This window comes from Heliangelus exortis, chromosome 4 (genome assembly GCF_036169615.1).
Source record: "Heliangelus exortis chromosome 4, bHelExo1.hap1, whole genome shotgun sequence".
Lineage (NCBI taxonomy): Eukaryota > Metazoa > Chordata > Aves > Apodiformes > Trochilidae > Heliangelus > Heliangelus exortis.
This window is the reverse complement of record NC_092425.1, coordinates 21,737,413-21,750,074: the sequence shown is the minus strand read 5'-3', so window position 1 is coordinate 21,750,074 and position 12,662 is coordinate 21,737,413. Positions and strand designations below refer to the sequence as shown.

The 12,662-nt window shown below is 42.2% G+C and overlaps 1 protein-coding gene across 2 annotated transcripts in view; it reads left to right on the top strand.

Moving 5' to 3' along the window:
• ACSL1 (acyl-CoA synthetase long chain family member 1) overlaps positions 1 to 12,662 on the top strand; it is an 80,696-nt gene that overhangs the window by 16,615 nt on the left and 51,419 nt on the right. Inside the window, exon 1 of one of the 2 annotated variants that reach the window (XM_071743284.1) lies at positions 8,672 to 8,750. The exons of the other annotated variant lie outside the window; for it this stretch is intronic. The gene's annotated coding sequence lies outside the window, so the exon portion shown is untranslated. Of the gene's footprint in view, positions 1 to 8,671; positions 8,751 to 12,662 lie in introns of those variants that run through there. 2 annotated transcript variants of the gene reach the window in all.

The window sequence follows — 12,662 nt, the reverse complement described above, 5'->3', positions numbered from 1 at the left end:
GCTGAGCTCTCACATTGAAAATGTCAAAAGAAAAAAAACAACCTAGTGGTGAGTAAATTGTGAGTGGAGGCCTGAAACTGTTGAAATCAATGCAAATTTATGACTGGTTTTATTGAGCTGCAGGAAAAAACCATAACGACCTACAGATCACGGGTTTGAAATCTCTGTGTGCTGAGCCAGGAATTACAACAGTAATAGTTCAGATGGAATTATTTTCAGCATGAAGGCTGTTGTCTTCCAGGAATACTGCCATCCTGTTTATCCATCTTAGGATTTCTGTGCAGTTTTGTCTTTTCCTTACACATAACCTGAGGACCAGTAAGACAGTTGAGTAAAGCAGAGACCTAAAAACAAAATAGGAAGGAAATATCTCCTCATGTAAAGCAGTCAAGCTGTGAAAGGTTCTGCCCCAGGTAATTGCATTGTTGTTATTAATTACTGTAGCACCTCAAAGGTTGCTCTTGGACCAGGTGTGAATATTCCCACCCCAAGGAGCTCAGTCCAGATCAAAGGCCAAAGGCATTTTGGCAGGGTAGAAGGCAACTGAGAAGCTGTACTACTGCTTGGATAGATGGTGGTCCCAGCAGACATTTTCTAAAGGTCTTTCTGAAGGCCTTCTTAGTATAGCAGTGCACTAAGAAAGTACTGAGATGAAAGGAAGGAGGAAAATATGGAAGCATCTGAGGAAGGCAGTGACTAAGTGCAGATGTCAGTAGTTGGGAGAGCCTAAAAGGTCTCTATTGGGAGGGAAGAATGGCAGGGTTAAGGCCGAGGTGAGGGGAAGGGGTGAGAGCAGGTGTGAGCTACATCCATGACTCACCTGGCATGGGGTCACCAGTACAAGTGAGGAATTAGAGAAAAGAGCAAATGCTTTTAAGGATATAGGGGAGCAGCTGTTCCTGTTTAACCAAGCAGCACAAAGGTGCTGGGAGTGAGGCCAGGAGCATGGTATCCAGCTGATTTCCTGGGCCCCGGCACAGAAGGAGCAGGTAGGGTGTGAGGCTCCTCTCAGGCCTGCCTGAGGAGGAACTGTATTTGTAGTTGGTGTGTCCCCTCTGAATTATCTGGGAGGAAGTGGTGATGCTTGCTCTGAAGGTGTGCTGAGAAATTCTGTTCAAAGGTCTGAGTTTTCTTTTTTCTCTCTTGCTTATAGAATAAGCTCTGACTGACAAAGTTTGTTTTGAGAGGGTTAAAATTGTTGGGATTTTTTTGTTTTGTTTTGTTAGCCTAAGTTAGAAGCAAGATGAACCCCCATGAAGATGATAAATTTCTGATCTGGTGACATGGGAGGATGAAAGGAGAGTTGTGGGGAAATGAATATGCTTAAATTTTCTTGGGTGAAATCAGCAAGATCTTGTGTCAAAGGCATAATGTTGGAGGCAGGGCCCAAACTGGGTGAGTTGATGTCTCCAGAAAAGGAGAAAACACTTGTCATGAGAAAGACCATTCCTGCTACAGGATCTCTCTCAGAGATGGTCTGTAGCATCAGTCTAGGTGACATGTGTTAATGAACCAGTAGGACCAATTTGCTAGACAGAAGGTGAGATAAAAGGGAAGGAAAAAGTCATCAAAATTAAAAGAGGATATGAAATGAAGATATATAGTACCATGCTAAGGGATAAGTGCAGGTGAAGCCAAGGAGAAAGGGCCAAAGGGTAACTGCTGCTTGCAAACCAGATCTCACAAGGTGTCTCAGGAAAAAGCTTAGGGTTATGGTGGCCAAAGAGCATTACATTAGATGAAGAATTGGAGAGGAAGGCCTGTGAAGTGAATGAAGCTGTGATGATGATTAGCATGCAGCTGAGGGATGGGGTGGTTCATCAAGCAAAAAATGGAATTATTGTGGATGATTGCAATAAATTGAGAATTCTGAAAGAAAAGTGTTGATTTAGACAGCTGGTGGGAAAGAGTTAGTTGAAATTCAGTTAATAATGCAGCAGAGAAGAGAGAAAATACAGGGCTACAAGAGGATGATGGAAATAGTGGGAATTGCAAGCAGCAGCAAAGCAGCAGGGCCTACGCACCTCCTTGAGTCTATTCTCCCTTTCTTGGTTTTGATCCGAGATGAGAAAAGTGAGATAATGTACTGGATTTTCAGGCCAGGGTATATTTGTCTTCATACATCTAGCTGCAGTGCTGAAAGGCAGAAGCCTTGGTTGTGATTAAGCATCCCTTTATTGGCTCACTTTCAAATGCAGTGATTCTCTTTCAGCCAAAGTGGGTTGGGTTTTGGCACAATTTGGCATCACTTTGGACTTCAACTGCAAGCAAAACCGAATGTCCAGTTTTCTTCTTGACCTTGTAGCCCATAGTATAGTTTTACTTGCTCTTAAGTTTTCCTTGCTAAATTTGACTCCTGAACAGAGCAAATATTTTCCCTTTGTCTGGCTGAAACCATTCTCCCATGGCTGTTTGGGAAATGAAATAAATGCGTAGATGTCATCTGAAAGATAAAATATACCTGTGACAAAGAAGAGAGATCTAGTGCTGAGAACACATGCCTTAGTATGTTGCACTCTTTGGAACCAAAGTAAACAAAGAGGATTATATGGTGAATTAGAATTAGTTTTGCAAGAATACCCACATAACTATTCCATAAACCAAGTTAATGCAAATAAGATGCAGAGAATGATAATAACCTAGCACTCCCTTCCCTTTCTCTTTCCCAACCTCTCCTGAGATGAAATCTGTTTTAATCAAGTAGTATCTGCTAATACCTAACAGCTCAACAACTGAGTTCCTTTGTGTGAAAACTCTGCTGTTGGTCCATGATGTGATGCCAGCCTAAGCATTCTTCATTGCTTTTCATAATATCCACAAGGGAGAGTTGTACAGATTTATCAGATTAAATTGATTTGAAAGCTATCTTGGTCTAATCAATTTGATTTCTTTGTGCAGACAAACTACCAGTTTTCATGCAGAGGCACATCGGTTTGCACCATACTATGTCAAGATGCTTTGAGAGTGATAAGTATAAGCACATGTAAGCATAAAATTAATGTCACACCCAAGCAACTGCAAAGCCATTTGATAAACTGGGAGAGGTGATCCCTCTTGAAGACCAGAGTATACATACGGTTTCTGTGGTCTCTGATGCCAGTTTATCAGAGTACCTCATCACTTGTAGGTAGTACCAGCACAGTGTCTGCACAGAAGAACTTGGTTTTCTCTCAGTTTTAGAGGAAGGGGAAAATTGATTCTGAATGTCTTGGTCAGGAGTCCTGAGGTAACACTAAGTGTTAAGGTCATGACCAAATTTCTGCCTCATTATAATATGTTAAACTACTTGGCAGTGAAGTGAGGGGATTTATGGGCTGCTGGGTGGCTGACTTTTCCCCTTTCCTTTTTCCCCTGGTCAGCAGTTTTTTGTGTGTGTGTGTGTATATATATATATATGTATATATACACATGTGTGTGTGTGTGTATATATATATATATGTATATATACACATGTGTGTGTGTGTGTCTGCGTGTGTGTATTTTGCAGGTGATGAGGAGGGAAACAAGAACAGACTGAATACTGTGCATGTAAGCATGCAAAGAGCTGAACAAGATGGTGACCTCCTGTTCCTGGGATCAGAGAGCTCATTTATCTTTGGTAGCATGAGCCACTCCGTGGCAGCAGTCTGTCAGGGCCCTTCTGCTGTTGCTCTTCAGTGGAATTTTGACCCTTCCAAAGGGGAGAGCAAGACATGCCATTCTGCTGCATCTTCAGAGCAAGCACAGTTGGCTTTGCCTGGGCTGCTGAGAAATGCTGAACACTAAGGAACAGCCTCGTGTGACAACAGAGCTGCCAGAGCAAAATCAAATTTCTGGCTGGATGTAAGGGAACAAAAACCACTGGACTACAGCAGTGTGCCTGGGGGTAGTAGACTGATGACTTAGGCAGGCAGTAAATCCCAAATAAACCACCCTTCAAGGCATTGCCTTTGGGAATGTTTGTAGTAGTTCACGCTGCATGTCTCAAAAGACAGGTGAGGCATTTGAATAGGCTATTTTTGAGCCAAGGTAGGTACTCTTTGCCTACTGCAGCTTGCCAGGGAAATGCTCAGTAGCTGTGAATTGACTATGTTTGAGGTTGTAATGAACTCTCTCAGTTCTCCAAGCCATAAAGGATTGTGTGGCCACTTCAGTGTTTTTGTAGTATCCACAAGTGATCCTAGAGACAGCTGGGTAAAACAATAATTATGTAACTACCTATAAGTCGCTAAGTGTAAGCAGAGCACAGACAAAAAGGCTTCAAGCAATGCCTAGATGTCTCTCAGTCATGCTTAACCTTCAGTGACTAAAACCCCTGCTACATGTCTGCATGACAATTTTCATTCCCTTCCAAGCCTGGAATAACAAATAAATTGGAGGCAAACAGTTTCTATGTGTTAGAAATTTTCTCTACACCTGTTGGTCTAAAAGCTGAGTATGGGACAGGTTTGTCTCATGACAATGAGATTTAGATTCAAATCAGAGAGCAGTGTTGGAGCCCTTGTGGCAGTGATCACAGCTTTCCACAGTGAAGGCACAAGAAGTGCCAGTAATAGCAGAGCACAGATCAGCTGAGGACATGGAACTGCCTTTCCATGCAGTGTGCTGGGGCAGCTGGCAGGGAGTTCTTGGTCTCCATGCCCTCTGATGCCAGGGTGAAAGAGAAGGGGACAGTACAGGAGCAAGCCCAAAGTTTGCTTCTGCCCTGTCAGCCTCTCACAACTGCTTACAGAAATCTGGCTTAGCAAGCGTTAGGCTGCTACAAGGTAATACTGCTTCAGTAGCAGGAGTTGTGAAACCAGATTTATTGTTTTGAAACCACAAAAGCAGATATTATAGATATGGTGTTATGAATGACTAACATATATATTCTACATTAGATATATATGTCTGTATGTTATTATTATATTATCTATATTACATATGGTGTTATGAAAATTATGTGAATGGCTTGTATGGAAATGGAGGTGGGATCAGTGCAGAACAAGTGCTCTTGCAGCTGCTGAGGTTACCTCCCCACTGCATCCAGGCCTTGCTGGGACAGCTACCTGCAGGCCTGGGGAGGGGTGGAGGACACTCCTTGGGTGTCCCAGGTGAAGAGAAGCTGGCCAGACATTCTACCTCAGGGTATGCAGGCTCTGCTTTTTAATCATCTGTTATTTCCAGGATTAGACCCTGGACTGTGCTCTTGCTGCCTTCAGTGAGAGAATGGCTGCCAGAATTCACCAGCAGCAGGGGCTGTAGAGATCTCCCTGTATTACAGCCACAAAAGCAGTACAGTTCTATACCTCATTTGCATTCAAAATACATATCTGTGCTGTACTTGCCTGTGCAGAAACCGAGGTGTCAGATAAGAGTATGTGGTGTCTGAAATGCAGCTCCAGACCAAGACTCCAGCAGAAACAGAGAGGAAAAAGCAGGTAGAACCTCTTTGTAATATTGAACTTACTGTCTTTTGGTGCCGGTAGACCTGAAGTAGAAGTATATGTCATATATAATCCTGTCAAAGAACTTACTTTAAAAGACAGTCATCTCTATGAACTGTATTGAGTGAATGAAGCCTAACTTGCTCAAATGGCAAATCAGCAATATAAATTTGAATTAAAGATTGAGCAGCTGGTTGAAAACAACACCCAAAAATGTGTAAGAGGTGCAGAGCATGTGTGGGGTGCATGGGCACGCTTGTGTGGGGATGGAGAGAGGAGCAAGGAGCAGGAGGGGCAGGCTTGATTGGATGTGAATAATGGGCTTGATTTCCAAGCTTTTCATCACAGAGCCTCTTCCAGACTGAAAACTTTCCTGTTCTTCCTGTCTAAAAGCAGATTTCATGGCAAAACAATTCCAAGACTTTGGCTGTCATCCAAACATACTTGGAGCTGTAGTATTTTAGTTGATCGGCAGGCTCCTTTAATTTTTCTGTCATGCAGCCAAGATCTTGCTGTATAAAGATAATCCCCGGTTCAGCTTTACCAGCTGAGGTGACTTTTGCTTAGGAATGAGTGCTGTAGGGAAAAAAGCACCTGGCATTAGTGAATCTGGGATTTCTGTTTATTACTGATGGATATTACAGAAATATTGGTCTGATTTATATATATATATATATCAGATACAAATGTTTGTGTGTGTACATTTCTATGACTCCTAGTAGGAGTTTAACAAAATAATAACAAGCCCCAAAACCAGCATGTGACTGATATTTAAATAAATTTCTCCAGCCAGCAGATAAGTAGATTCCTCCTTGTAGATGGATAAGTAATTCTTGAATATTCTTGTTTATTAAACCATAGATTGTTGCATACCTCTGTAAGCAATAATAACTGTGGGCTTGTGGAAAGAAAATTCATGCAATGCTAAATCCTGTGAAATGAAATTGGAAACTTTGTTTTAATGTTTTTTGTTTAATGGCAGGATCCAGACAACCTTACTCATAACAGCAACCTGACTGCAGGCAACAGGATTACTCCCTGTAAGCAGCATTGTCTGCAAGAGCAGGATGCACGTCCCCTGAAATTACTGCACCTTAGCTGGATGGTGATGTATTAGCAAGAACATTTTTAATTTATTAATGTCATCTCAGTTTGTTTTGAGATTCTTTGTGCTCACCTCTCTTGTACTCCATCATTAAAGCTGTGGAGAAGGTAGTGGGGTGAGCACAGCCTTGCAGGGCTTAGTGCTGGGGGCTGCACGGGTACCCTGTGAGATCTTAGACCAGAAGACTTGTTTCTGCTACTGCACTCCGATGGTACTGGGCAAATATTACATGTTTGCAGTGAAAATAGAAAATTCCTTCTTTTCCCCTGTTTTTTGGATGGGTGGTGACAGGAGGGGATCTCCTGTCACTAAAAAAAAAATAAATTATAGTATTAAAGGATTTGAATTCACTGGAGGCTTAATTCTTAAACAAGGCTAATTTGAACAAGTTTCCAGTATATCTCAGCGTGTTCAAGAGAGCTTAAATTGGCTGATTTTAAGTTTTGTTTTTTGGCACAAGTGACAGCCCTCACCTCCGAGTTTATCAGGAAAATTATTTTATGAAAGGACAAAAAATGTGACCACTGAACATCCAGATTTCTGTTCATCAATTGGAAGGGAGAATAATTCCTGGAGTCCATTGTTTTTATCCTGGAGTTTTATAGGCACAAGGGGAAATCTGGATCTAAACTCCAAAACTGGCATCTTATCACTCAATTACTGTTAACTCCAGAGAGTTTTTTTGGCTTTATGCCAGCACATCTGGCAGATCCCAGCACCAGTTCTTAATTTTTGCAACTTGAAGGAGCCCCTGATCTTCGCAACCCCAGCAGTGTGCAAACAGAAAGCAGAAAATAGAGTCTCTCCCTTCTCAGATAAACTCTGACCTAATTTAGGCTAACCCTGGGAAGGGCAAGTGCCACCAAAAGCTGCTGGGGAGCTTCAAGAGGAAGAGGACACAGAAAAGCTTTGTGTGAGATGCAAGTCAAAGGTTAGTCACCCAGTAGCTCAGCGTTGTTGACAGCCACTCTACATTCAGCCTTAGCTTCATTCTTTCATATGTTTCATTCTGTTGGATTTTTTTTTTTAATGGAGAAAGATCAGATAAAACACCAGCTTCAACACAAAATACTGCTTGAAGTAACCAAAAATCCCCAAAGGCCAAACTCATAGAATCATAGAACATGATGGGCTGGAAGGGACCTTAAAGATCATCTAGTTTCAGTGTGACTCAAGTTGCAGTATCCACACATCATTGCTAGAGATGTCTGCAAGAAAAGAAATTCAGGAGTTTGTTGAGCTATGGGCAACAAGAGAGTATAAAAAGCCTGTGCTACAGTTGGAAGACTGCTTTTCACTGACTAATGTTGCAATAATCTTAGTTATCAAATAAATTTTATACAGTGAAAAGGGTCAAAGCCAACAGTTACGAAGTAAACTAGACTACTGACATTATTGTACTTTGAAAGCTGTTTTATGACTTTTTGTGTTCTTGAGGAAAAGAACATTATATTGGGAACATAATCAGAAGAGCATTATATGGGGAAATTTGTAAAAGAGAATATACAGTGGTTTTGTTTGGGTTTTGTTTTTTTTTGTTTTGTTGTTTTTTTATTTTTATCAAGTACTCAAGAAATTACTTAAGCAGTAAAGGGAGTTCTAAAAATAACAGCTGCAGCAGTTCATCCTGAGTGTTTTAGCAGGGCACCTACTTGCCAGTGCAGATATGGCAAGACCCCTTATTTTTCTGGGGTCCCAGAAAAAGAGCTCCCAGCTCTTTTGAGTGTTGTGTTGAAATCAGGGACACTTGCCAAACTGTTGATATAGGATTCATATCATTTGCCACCTTTCCCTGAATTACAGCAGGGAAGTTTTGCAACCTAGATCTGATCTGTGTAATTGTAATTGAAATGTAAGAGTAGATCTTTGCTTTTTCAGGTTTATTCTCTAATTAGTAGGTACTGGAGTAACAGAGAGCAAGTATATACTTTAATCTTGCTACTTTTTATTGAAGTCTTAGTAGCAGGCATAGAGGCAGAGACTTTTCTGGGTTTTGCCCATATTCTTGGTATTCATTTTGCTGTGTGGACAAATGAGTGCACTTCTCTTTGCCCTTCTTTCTCAATCTGTGAAATGGAGATAACATTGCTCTGAGATTTGAGATGGCTGGACAATGCCACTGCAGGCTAAGTCCCAGGGCAGTTTCAGAAACCTAAAGGAGTCAGCAACACTGTGACTTAGTTGGGAGCAGTCCTGACTTGGTCTGGGTATGTGTCAGCAGAAAAATTGACCTAAGGAGGGTAAGTCTGAAACTGTGACTTTTCTACTAGTGATGATAATGCCACAAAATGTAAGAAAAAGCCTGCATTGTTAAAGGAGATGTGTTTTTCATGTAATGAAAGATGCAAGTGTCTTCTGGCTGGCTCTGGGGTAGCTGCAGATTTGAAAGGAAATTAGGAAATGTTATTGTGAAAGAAAAAAAAAAAAGTTGGCCAGAGCACTGGGAGACCATTACCTTCTTTTCTGTAGAAAACAGGAATTGACTGTTTTCTTTAATGATTGGAAAGAAGATATATTAATCTTCAAAGGGAATTCTTCAAAGGCTGGCTCAGCTATACCAACCTCTTTCTCCTCAGTCACACTCTGCTTGCCCTCTGGGCAGCCCTGTAAAATTGTCTGGGGTTTGTTTGTAGCCCCACCACCACCCATCTATGACTGGGCGACTGGGAGGAGATGCTGGAAAGATAGCTGGAACTGCAGGCAGGACCTGTGCTGTGGGACATTGCCTTTTTGCCCTTGAGACCCCATACTACTGCTCTTGTTCCTCTCTGCTTTGAAGGGCACAGTGTATCTGAATGACTCCCCTTCAGCCTATGTGCAGATTGCATGGGGTTTTTTTAAACTACCCCAGCAGCAAAAAGAGATCAGACAAAATCTCTGCAGGAGATTTAACATACTGTAGTGTTTTGGTCTAATGTGATATGTTATAAAAAAAAAAAACAACTCCACAGAACATTTACTGGAGTGACAGAATGGTGTTCTCACACACTTTTCTAGTCCTCTGTTCCCCACTCAAGCCCTACAAGGAGTCTGTGCCAGAGCTTTTGCTGTGTAGCACTTGTCTGGTATGCTTTCAGTTACTCTCAGAATGGTGCTTGGGGTAGGAAGGGATCATTAGAGAACTGAGGAGGAGCAAAATTCTAGCTTAAAATTGTCTTTTTTCAATTTTAAACCATTAGGATTTTCAGGCTCCTATTGACCATACGTGACTGGCTGCACATCCCCCAGGAAGTTTCTTAACGTTCCAGAAACTCATGCTGACACAGGATGGGTCAGGACTTCTCTCTGCATGCATAAGAGGCTGATGATCCATTGCACCATGCAGAGGAAGCAGGTGGCTTTTCCTGGAAGCTGCTGCTGCAGATCTCACTCCAGGAGCTGGGTCCAGAGTTACTGCTGGATTGTACCTCCAAGCAGATCAAAACTTGCCTTGATGCAGGATGGTGTGGAGATGCAAGCTCTTGTATCCCTCTGAAAAGGGAGGAGGGAGAGATGTAACCTCTCTAAATGTAGGGTTCTAGTTTTGTAAGCCATGGCAGAAAGGAGAACTGGGCTCAGGGAGCCAGCTGGGAGGAGCATCGAGTTAATGCTTGTGCTGTGGGTTCTCCCCACCATGTCCTCAGGGCTTTGCCTGGGGTGTGCTCAGTCCCTGCAGAGGAGGCCAGGGCTGCTGAAATGTCACATGGGTGTCATCTTCACTTCCAGAAATTTGTTGCTCAAATTCTGATCTGAGGGGAAGAGAATTAGGGATCTCTTTTTGAGTGCTTATGCTCCCCTCATGTATGTTCATACTGCTGCTTAAAGCCAGAGACAAAAGGGGTTTATAGCCTGGACTTATGCACGGTTCTGTCAGGTACTGCCCCATTTCTCAAATTCCTAATTTCTGTATCCAATATTATTTCTGTTCCTGTTTCAAAATTGTGATAAATACTGTAAAGCTCAGAATCTGTGCACTACTTTTTTCAGGTGCGTCCAAACTTTTCTGACCTTACTGTGCATAAGTGTCATTTGCTTCTTACACCATTCCTCCTTCTCTGGAGGCATTGATTGAGAGGTTTCTCCCTTCCTCTCACACTCATGTGTAAATTGTCTGAGTTTATCTGAGGACCTGAAGCCTAATCAGAGCAGTTTGGTCTCAGGATTGCTATCACAAAATTTAATCCAATCAGACCTCGGCCCCCTGCCTTGCACCACAAGAGCTCTGTGGAGCAAAAAGGTTCCTCCTTAAAGACAACTGTAGTATTAGGATATCTTTGCAACACAGAGGACAGCTCAGGACTCTGTGTTCTTTGACACATCCTTGAACAAACATGCCAGTGCATGTAAAAACCTCAACAAATACTGTTTTTCTTGGACTTTCACGGGGTGCATGGATGAGTGCGTGGCTCAAGCCCTCGGAGTATCACACTGCTGCAGGGTGAAGTGCATACCAGCAGCATGGACATAAAGTGGCAAAGCTATGAAATGCCACCACAGAGAGAGATGGTGAATTCAGAACTTGGCTGCTCTGTCCGTTCTGAAGAGGTATCAGCCCCATAAACAAACCTTTTAGAAATAAGTTCCTTTCTCCAGCTGGGAGAGGGAGGAAATAGCCCCTGCCTGGAAACAAATGAACTCTAAGCACTTTTTTCCTTTCTCAGCTTGTTAATAAACAAAATTGTTGCACTGACCCCAAAGTAGATTTTTATCCAGAGGAGAGGGCAAGAGCCTAGGGTTCAGTGGACTTTTGCTGCTATTGTTGAATTTATGTGGATGATGCTCTTGTTTTGATGGGTAAGATCAGTAGTGCAGAAACATGAGAGAGCTGCCTTTGGACATGGTGGGTTTAGAGTTGGGGGCTGAATCTCTGTTAAAGTTCCTATCAGTGTGTGCACCTCTGTTAAGGAGAAAAGAAACAAGAGGTCTGTAATTACCAGGCAGTTACGGTTAAAAATGGAAAATAATTTCCTACCCATCACCTTTAATTTACTTTGTAAGCCTTGCATATTGCCACCTCTGCTCTCTGTGAACACCACATCTGTGGGGTGTGGATGTGAGTGGGTAACCATACAAATGGAGCATTAACAACCCACACTAGGCAAGCTGGGAAAGATAATCCAGGAGAGTAGGAGGTGCTTGAATACCTTCTTTCAAAATATTACTGTAGCTATCATTTTGTTTGGGTAGTCATGGAGTTTTTCCTTCTAGCTGGACTAGTCAGGAGGTAAAAGATGGATTACTGTTTTGAGAGCGATATAAAAGGGTAGATCAGAGTTGTGGTTGCTGCCCATGGATACTAAGGGGGTTGCTCAGAGATCTGGTTACAACTGTCCTGTTGTGCTCCAGCCAACTGTGTATGATGGACTCTGTCACTGCTTTTAAGACATTGCTCCCTTATCTAGTTATTCCCTCTAGGTTTTTATGGTTTTGCAGTGCTGTCTCCCCCAAGGGATAGTGATCAAGTGCCCTGACACCACTGAAATGCCAGTTGGCTGAAAATTGGCACTGCTTTTTCTCTTGTTCGTCTCATCCAAACCCTGTGTGCTTGAGATTTTTTTGTTTGCCTTGTTTAAAGTGATGAAGTCTTCATAATAAAATCCAGCTTTACATTTTAACCTGTTAGGTTCTTCCATAGAAGGAAGGTCCTAAATAACTGTGAAGATCATTGATGGTTTTCTATAAAGTAACACTCTCAGGAGAGCCCTTCCTGAGAGGTGGCATCTGGGGCCATCTCTCTTCAGGTCTAACATATCTCTGCAGTACCCACTCCTGCCTCACTGAAGGTTCATTGCTTGTGATTGTAAAGTACTCTGATAGTAAAAGACTCTAGGTGTTTGAGGTACATCTGTACCAGTATTATATATCTGTAGCAATATTACACTCTGAAGTAATCAATCGTCATCTATCTGTAGATGCTTTGCAGTAGTTATTTCCTAATGTAAATGGAAATGCATTTCCTGGAAAATGGCAGCATAACTGGTAGGGGAGCAGAAAAGGAATAAGGAAGCTTGCCAGCAAACCTCATGAGTCCAGAAGTTGTATTGAATCATATAAAGGAAGCTGATGCTGGGTTTGGATGTGCTGGTTGCATGTGGCCCTCCACAAGCAGATGTGAGAAGCATAACATAACATAATATAAATATTCAAATGAGTTAACCTGACAGCATTTCCAG